Source organism: Trichosurus vulpecula, chromosome 8, assembly GCF_011100635.1.
Source record: "Trichosurus vulpecula isolate mTriVul1 chromosome 8, mTriVul1.pri, whole genome shotgun sequence".
Classification (NCBI taxonomy): domain Eukaryota; kingdom Metazoa; phylum Chordata; class Mammalia; order Diprotodontia; family Phalangeridae; genus Trichosurus; species Trichosurus vulpecula.
The window spans coordinates 242765617-242774652 of record NC_050580.1 but is presented as its reverse complement, the minus strand read 5'-3'; the positions used below and the strand labels follow the sequence as shown (position 1 = coordinate 242774652).

Here is a 9036-nt window from a genome sequence, read left to right as displayed (position 1 = left end):
TGTGTGTTGCCCAGAGGTATATGTTCTTTATTCTTGTCCCTCCTTAATATGGCTCTATAAGTTTGTGTCCACTCTTCCCCATTGACACCATATATATTACTAGGAGCATGAAACCCAAGTGTATGTGTGGAATGTTGTATTTTAATTATTCCTGCTTTACCTTCTAATTAGCAAATATTTCTTATTAAGATTAAAGGGTATCAATTCAGCTAAAGCGTTAAATAGGAAACATACCAACAAGCACTCAGGAACCATATTCTGTAGTAATAGAAGTATATTCCCAAAGACAGGGTCAGTCTTAGGAATTTGAAAGGAAGTTTGTTGTAGTGGAATTGTCACTCCCTTTGGGAACCATCGAATTTCCTTAGTGCGCAGGTTGAATAATAGGACATGGAGGAACTACAGATGTTCCAGTAAGGGATGTGTATGCATGTGTGTGTGTGTGTGTGTGTGTGCGTGTGCGCGCGTGCACAACTGAATTACATTACAAATGTTCTCTTACTTTTCTACAGAGAAGGATTGATGGAAGACAAATCAGAAAACAAAAATAATATTCAGGAAGGAGTATTTCAGATGACTGCCTTCAGATCTTATTCTCCCTATGTTTGAAAACAAAACAAGAAATACAATGAATCTATCAAAGGCTTTAAATGACACCAGGAAGGGAACTGCAAAGGATCTTTCATTCCGTGTTCCCTCATGTAAATTGGGGAGAAAAGAAAGACAAAATTACACATAGGAAACTAGTCACTTTAATTAAAACCTTGTCTCAGGTTTTCCAGGAAAGGAAAGAAGAAAGTTAAGAAGAAAATCCTAAAATAAATTGAGAGATCAAGGACAATGGTGGGGGAAAGAACTGAGGTAAATTGTTGAAAGATAATTCTACTTATTTCAAGTACAAAGAAAAAAATGTTTATTTTGCTCCACAATTAATTTCCTTTTGTGTGTGTGTGTGTGTGTGTGTGTGTGTGTGTGTGTGTGTGAGTCTCTGTGTGTATCTGTATGTATGTCTCTGCATATCTCTGTATTCCTGCTTCAATTATTATTTTCAACAAAAGGCTGAATTTAGGAATTATTTTTGTATAAGGCTCTTTCTTTCTTTTTTCCTTCCTTCCTTCCTTCTTTCCTTCCTTTCTTTCTTTTCTTTCTTTTCCTTTTTTTTTGGGGGGGGGAAGATATATTGAAGTGTTGCTGCAATGGGTATAGGTTGCACCCATTTAACCTGAACATCACTGATAAGAAAATGTTTAAAGCAAGTTCTTTTTTATAGTAATTCTTTCAGAGGCAAAATTGTTTATTATAAATTGTGGTGGCTGGTCCTTGAGAATTCAAAAGAAAAGCATTCTGATTTGGTGCTTCAGTTCATAAATAGGCTACTTTCAAGTCCCTCTTCACTGCTTTTGCTAATCTAATTCCTCCTATGTATATAATCATTGCCATGCTCCTAGTTTTCCTACAAGCATTCTAGAAAAGGGCTATTTATACAAACTTAATGGTATGACTCCTCAAGAAGTCAGAAGGGATAATTAGTGTATCCTGATGTATGGCTCCTCTGGAATGCTTTGGATAATAATTTTTGAAGGCTATGTGGAGATATACATAAACATAGTGCTCTCATACAACGTAGGACTGGAAGGAGAGTGAAGAGGGGATATAACATTTTGTATAAACAAATATAACAGTTGATACATATTATAATAATTTAAAATTCTGAAATTTTTGAGATTTTCCCAATATATACATATGTATGTATACACATGTACATGTAAATATGTATCAAACTTTTTAAACTAAAAATTATCATTTTATGTACTCATGTTGACAATTATATTGAATTTGTGATACTGTTTCTAAGTTAATAAAACACAGACCAACAAATAAAGTACTAATTAAGCATCTTATTTCACTCAATTTAAAGACATTGAACCCTTTCAATTCTTTATATCATGCATACATTTATAAATGAAATTTAAGGGACTTTTGGAACATCCTTCTACTAGAGTTATAACCAACATGGACAAATAGATCTTGTTCCATAGCAACAGCACTGGATGGAGACTTTCCACCCCATCTCTATTGAGAGCTAAGGCAATTCCAAACACACATCTACTAGCCTTTAGTACAATTCACTAGTATTGACATTATCATCCTTTTCTTTTTTTAATTTTAATTTAATTTATTTAATAAATTTAGTTTTCAGCATTGGTTTTCACAAGAGTTTGAATTACAAATTTTCTCCCCATTTCTACCCTCCTGCCCACTCCAAGATGGCATATATTTTGGTTGCCCCATTCCCCAGTCAGCCCTTCCATTTGTCACCCCACTTCCCTCCCATCCCCCTTTCCCTTCTTCTCCTGTAGAGCAAGATAAATTTCTGCACCTCATTGCCTGTGTATCTTATTTCCTAGTTGCATGCAAAAACTTTTTTTGTTGTTGTTGTTTTTGAATGTCTGCTTTTAAAATTTTGAGTTCCAAATTCTCTCCCCTCTTTCCTCCCTGCCCACCCTCCCTAAGAAGGAAAGCAATTCAACATAGGCCACATGTGTATCATTATGTAAAACCCTTCCACAATACTCATATTGTGAACAATTAACTATGTTTTGCTCCTTCCTAACCTACGCCTCTTTATTGAATTTTCTCCCTTGACCTTATCCCTTTTGTAAGTGTTTGTTTTTGATTACCTCCTCCCCCTGTCTGCCCTCCCTTCTATCGTCCCCCCTTTTTTATCTTCTTCCTCCTTCTTTCCTGTGGGGTAAGATATCCAATTGAGTGTGTATGGTATTCCCTCCTCAGGTCAAATCTGATGAGAGCAAGATTTACTCATTCCTCCTCACCTGCCCCCTCTTCCCTTCCTACAGAACCACTTTTTCTTGCCACTTTCATGGTGAGATAATTTACCCCATTCTATCTCTCCCTTTCTCCCTCTCTCAATATATTCCTCTCTTATCCCTTAATTTGATTTTATTTTTTTAGATATCATCCCTTCATATTCAGCTCACTGTGTGCCCTCTGTCTGTAGAAACGTAAACAAAAACGTTCCACTTTAGCAAGTCCCTTATGATTTCTCTTTCTTGATTACCTTTTTCATGCTTCTCTTGATTCTTGTGTTTGAAAGTCAAATTTTCTATTCAGCTCTGGTCTTTTCACTGAGAAAGCTTGAAAGTCCTCTATTTTATTGAAAATCCATATTTTGCCTTGGAACATGATACTCAGTTTTGCTGGGTAGGTGATTCTTTGTTTTAATCCTAGCTCCATTGACCTCCAGAATATTTTATTCCAAGCCCTTCGGTCCCTTAATGTGGAAGCTCCTAAATCTTGTGTATCCTGATTGTTTTTCCACAATACTCAAATTGTTTCTTTCTGGCTACTTGCAGTATTTTCTCCTTGACCTGGGAGCTCTGGAATTTGGCAACAATGTTCCTAGGAGTTTTCTTTTGGGGATCATTTTGAGGAGGCGATTGGTGGATTCTTTCAATTTCTATTTTACCCTCTGGCTCTAAAATATCAGAGCAGTTCTCCTTGATAATTTCTTGAAAGATGATATCTAGGCTCTTTTTTGATCATGAGTTTCAGGTAGTCCAATAATTTTTAAATTATGTCTCCTGGATCTATTTTCTAGGTCAGTGGTTTTTCCAATGAGATATTTCACATTGTCTTCCACTTTTTTTCATTCCTTTAGTTCTGTTTTATAATATCTTGATTTCTCATCAATTCACTATCTTCCACTTGCTCCAATCTAATTTTTAAGGTAGTAGTTTCTTTAGTGGTCTTTTGGACCTCCTTTTCCATTTGGCTAATTCTGCCTTTCAAGGCATTCTTCTGCTCATTGGCTTTCTGGAGCTCTTTTGCCATTTGAGTTAGTCTATTTTTTAAGATGTTGTTTTTTTCAATATTTTTTTCAGTATTTTTTTGGGTCTCCTTTAGCAAGTCATTGACTTGCTTTTCATGGTTTTCTTGCTTCCTTCTCATTTCTCTTCCCAATTTTTCCTCTACTTTTCTAACTTGCTTTTCCAAATCCTTTTTGAGCTCTTCCATGGCCTGAGACTAGTTCATGTTTTTCTTGGAGGCTTTTGTTGTAGGCTCTTTGACTTTTTTAACTTCTTCTGGTTGTATGTTTTGGTCTTCTTTGTCACCAAAGAAAGATTCCAAAATCTGAGTCTGAATCTGAGCCCATTTTCACTGCCTGGGCATGTTCCCAGCCAACTACTTGACCCTTGAGTTTTTCGTTGAAGTATGAATGCTTGTCAAGAAAAGAGTACTTTGTTCCAAGCTTGAGGGGATGCACTGTTGATTTCAGAGCTATTTTTATACATACAGCTCTGCCACACCAGCACTCCTCCTTCCTCAATAACTGCCAACCCGGACCTGACACAAATCTTAAGTAGGCTCTGCACTGCTGCTCTGATCTGCCACTTAATTCCTCCCACCACATGGGTCTGGGGCCGGAAGTAACTGCAGCTACAGTTCTGTATCTGTACCACCCCTTCTGCCCCTGGGGCAGTGGCCAAACCGCAAACTCTGTCCCCCGCGGTTTTTCCCACTAACCTTCTCTGTTGTCTTTGGTGTTTGTGGGTTGAGAAGTCTGGTAACTGCTACAGCTCACTGATTCAGGGTGCTAGGGCCTGTACTGCCTGGCTCCTGGTCTGGTTGGTGCTGCCACCCATGCTGAGCTCCGCACCCCTCTGCTCCATGCATGGTGGACCTCATCCAGCAATCATCTAGGCTGTCCTGGGCTGGATCTGTGCTTCGGGTTCTGCAATTCTAGAATTTGTTCAGAGTCATTTCTTATAGGTTTTTGGAGGGACATGGTGGGGAGCTCACACAAGTCCCTGCTTTCCAGCCACCATCTTGGCTCTGCCCCCATCATCCTTTTCTACTTCCCAACTTTTCATATTTCAGAAAGTTTCTGACCATTATAAATTTGATGTCTGTACACTATTTGGGTTTTCATAATCTTCTTGGTCATTCTCTAAACTACTTTCTTTCCCCCAGGTAGTTGAGAAAATTTTCCTCTTGATTTTTTCAGTCCCCATACACATATTATATTCCATCTAAAAGAGTAAAGCATTCAATAAAACAAAAAGTCCATGGCATATGTTTTCAGTTACTTGGAAAGAAAACAAGATTTTAATTCACAGTAGACGGTAAATAAAAAGCACTAACTATGCAACAAAAACTGTCATGGATTCTCTCCTTAGGCCCCATTTATAGCCCAGCGCTCTACTAGACATGAAGCATGTATACTTTTGGACTTTGCAACTGAAAAGGGAAACGAAAACTCTGGATACTGTTCAGAGCATATCAAACACCATAAAAAGATGGGAGAATACTTCTTATAAAGAAACCTCTGAACCTTTCACACCTCTGTTAGGCATATACCTCGAAGAAATCAGAACAGGACCCAATAGAAATTATACATCTATATGTATACATACAAACACACAATATAATGTATATATGTATGCATACATTCATCACGTATACATACATATACACATACGTACTTTCATATCTTGCCAGAGTGCAAGAGTCCTGAGGTCCTTTATGTAGGAGAGTCATGATGTATGGACATTGCTTGGGGAGACCTGAGCATGAATAGATATTTTGTACCTGTTTCCAACTTGCTAAACATATTACTAGGAAATATTTTTTTTTTATGAGCAGAGTAGATAAAACTGGGAGTTCCTTCCAAAGACACTTAAAAAAACAACAGGTTCAGCCATTTTTGCTCCTTAGGTCCTCCCTGTTCATCTGTGTCTTTTACTGATGGTATCCTCTGCATAACAGCAATAGAACTGGATAAACTTTGGAACTTCTTTCAGTGGCTGTTAAATAGAACCCTGAAAAAGTTTTAGTCTGTTACCTCTGCTGCATTTCTTTTTTTTCTATTTTTGGTGAAAATATTAGAAGCTTTCATTTTAAAAATTTTGAAAAGTCAAGAAAGCGAGCATCTAAGAATATTGACATTCTAGTATCTGAGAGGAGATAATCCTAGCATCAATTCCTAGAAAATAATAGAGTGACACAAAATCCAGCAGTTGTGTTAGATAATCACCCAGCAGCAATTCTAACTTTGAATGTTACCTTGGTGAGACCAATAATAAGTAGAAACCTAGCTAAGTCTGAGCCTAATCTTCTCAGAGACTGAGTAGTGTTAGGGAAGAAATTGCCCATAATATGGTGGTGGTGGTGGTGGTGGTGGTGGTAGGGAACATTTGACATTTCGTTCTTACTGTATCTTCTTTTTTTTGTTTGTTTTGTTTTTTCCCAAATTTTATTGAATATGAAACATATCTCTACAGTTTCTATTGAGGAGGTTGACCATGTCCACGACCAAATCCACCTCTAAATTGGAATTCTGTTGCTGACCCAGCCCCGGGCTCAGCCTTCTTGTCAGCACCAGGGGGAGCAGCACTTCGTCTGTATGTGTCTCTGTCAGCTTCACACCAAGTAAGCCGGGCAGGTTGCTTGCCCTCCAGACCTTTGGGCCTTGGCCTTCCTGTCTCAGGACGACTTCTTCGGAGTGTGACAGGCACAATCTCGGAGGCAGGTGAAGGTAATCCCAGAGGTACTGAATGCCCTCATTGGTGAGGTACCAGTAGAAATGCCTCCATGCAAACTGTTCCTTAACATAGCCACAAGACTTTAGAGACTGCATGGCCTTCCTGACATGGAGATTGGGCACATTCTTGTCTGCCAGCTCGGGGTGCTTTGGCATGTGGACATCCTTCTTGGCTACCATCACTCCCTCCTTAAAAAGGAGTTCATAGATGGTAATTTGGTTCTTCTTGGGCATCAACATCTCGGCGGCTGCGGCGGGTGCTGCTCTAGACGGAGCCTGGGCTAGAAAGGGGTCTTATTGTATCTTCTAAATAAATATCACATTGAAAGAGCTAAATGATCTTGAAAGGTTAAATAGAACTAAAGGCTTGGGAAACAACCAGTAGGAGCTTAAGCCAGTAGCATTAGAGAAGAGACACCTACTAAATGCCTCCCAGTAGGCCCTATGTCCATGGAGGGCTAAATATAGTCAGCCTGGCCTTAGGAGTCAGAGGTGCTTCCTAGAGGATTATTATTGCATCATAAAATATGATAAAAGTGTCAGTTTCAGAGAAAACTGGGGAGATGTATGATTTGATGGTGATGCAAGCACAAACAGGAGAATCATTTATATAATAGCTTGATATTATGCTTGATTACATGTATTTGTTATAAGAGTTTTGTTTTTCTTTTTCTCCTCCTTCTTTAATAAACTCCCCCTTCCCAAAATTTACTAATACAGCTGTCATCCCTATGTGTTAAGAAAATATAAGCAGAGAGAGAAAAAAATGAAATAAGCAGCACCTTAGTTTTCATTGGTTGCGCAATAACATTTACTCTCCCCATATTTTTTTTCTACTGGCAACAAAGATGAGGTTGCCAGCCTCTGTGCTGAATATATAGGTGTCTTCCCCTTCCCCAACCTAGAAAAAGACATATTGTATATTTCTGGAGAGTTAAAAGTACAAAATTATTTTTGGGTGACCCTTGGGCTGCATTAGAGACACATTAAGCTATCATTTTAGATGTCCAGTGCAAGAAAAATCCCTGACTCCTGACTCATAATCAGCAAAAATGGTATCAGTTGAAGGCTAATTGTTTTTCTCCTTGTGTTAAGCACTGACTGTCTGCTCTCAACCAAATTGTACTAATGACATGTCGACTTTATAGCAACAAGACTTGGTCAACAAGAAATTGACAAGAACATTTTTATTTCTTATGAATATGTGAACAGCTGCATGATCTAAGGATATAAGAAGCTTGAACTTGGCTAATAGAACAACTCTCTTATTGAAGAAGGAGGAAGGAAATGAATAAGAGGAAAAGTCAGTTTTTTAAATTCTAATTTTCTTTTGCCTGTGGATACTTGTCTGTTTTTCTAGGGCAAAGAGATAATATGAAAACTACCAAGAAAAATAGAAATGAGAGTCAAGTAAGGCAGAACAACTTTTAACATAAAATGGACTTACACTACTCTACAATTCAAAATCACACAGGTTTAAAATCAGGGATTCCTCACTGTTTTCTCTTACAGAACCGAGCCTCAATTGGCTTGTAGTTTTAACATATATTATTCATTTTTTGAAATAATTTAGGAGAGCAGAATGTTCCAATTATTCAATATACATTTACCTAATTAGCAACATCTCCCATGGTCCTTACTGGATATCTTAGCCAGACTTATTACATCTTGGGAAATATATCTCAAATGCTAAGGTGAATCATTATAAATTTTGTGAAGTAAATTGTCTCATGCTACTAGTAAACAACCTGCAAAGCCTCATCAGTGATAGAAATTACTCTTAGCAATATAGCTATAAAATATACACAGGCACATTTATTTCTGAATTTGAACACAATGTTCTTCCCCCATCCCATTGGGGGTCACTTTAAGAGACAAAAATATCATTTTTTGCCATAAGTTATTGATCCCTTAATTACAGTCAAATATTTTCATTAGTTTGCTTCACTTTAACACTCTCACGTATTTCTGTGAATTGGAAGATGAGTTGTAAATAAACAATGATATTTAAATAGTCTTTCATGATTTTTCACATTAAGTCAAAGGTCTCTTTGTTCTCTCTACTCCATTTTTCCTATTAACATTACGCAAATAAACAAAGAACCAAAACAAACAAACCAAAATACCCTCATCAGAATCATTGGGATGCCTGGTGCTGTTTTGGATGAGATGTATAAATTAAATGAAATCGTCCCAGAAAAATAAGTACACACATTATGGTACAAGGGTAGGTTACATCCTACTCATACAAAAGAATGCCTAATTTCCAAAGTAGATTGGGCTCTATTTCTATCACTTGATATTTTGTTCCAGTCACTTCATCACACTGTACTTTAGTTTCTTCATCTGCAAAATTATTAGGTTGACCTAAAGAGCCTCTAATATCCCTAATAGATGGAAATCTATAGTCTTATTATCCCATGATACTATGACCAAAAATGGCTTTTGGACACCTGAAAAAAAATAATGTGCTC

The 9036-nt window shown here is 37.5% G+C and overlaps 1 pseudogene; it reads right to left on the bottom strand.

Annotated features, from left to right (window-relative positions):
• Positions 1-6265: 6265 nt before the first annotated feature.
• LOC118830101 lies at positions 6266-6802 on the bottom strand (annotated as a pseudogene).
• Positions 6803-9036: the final 2234 nt, after the last annotated feature.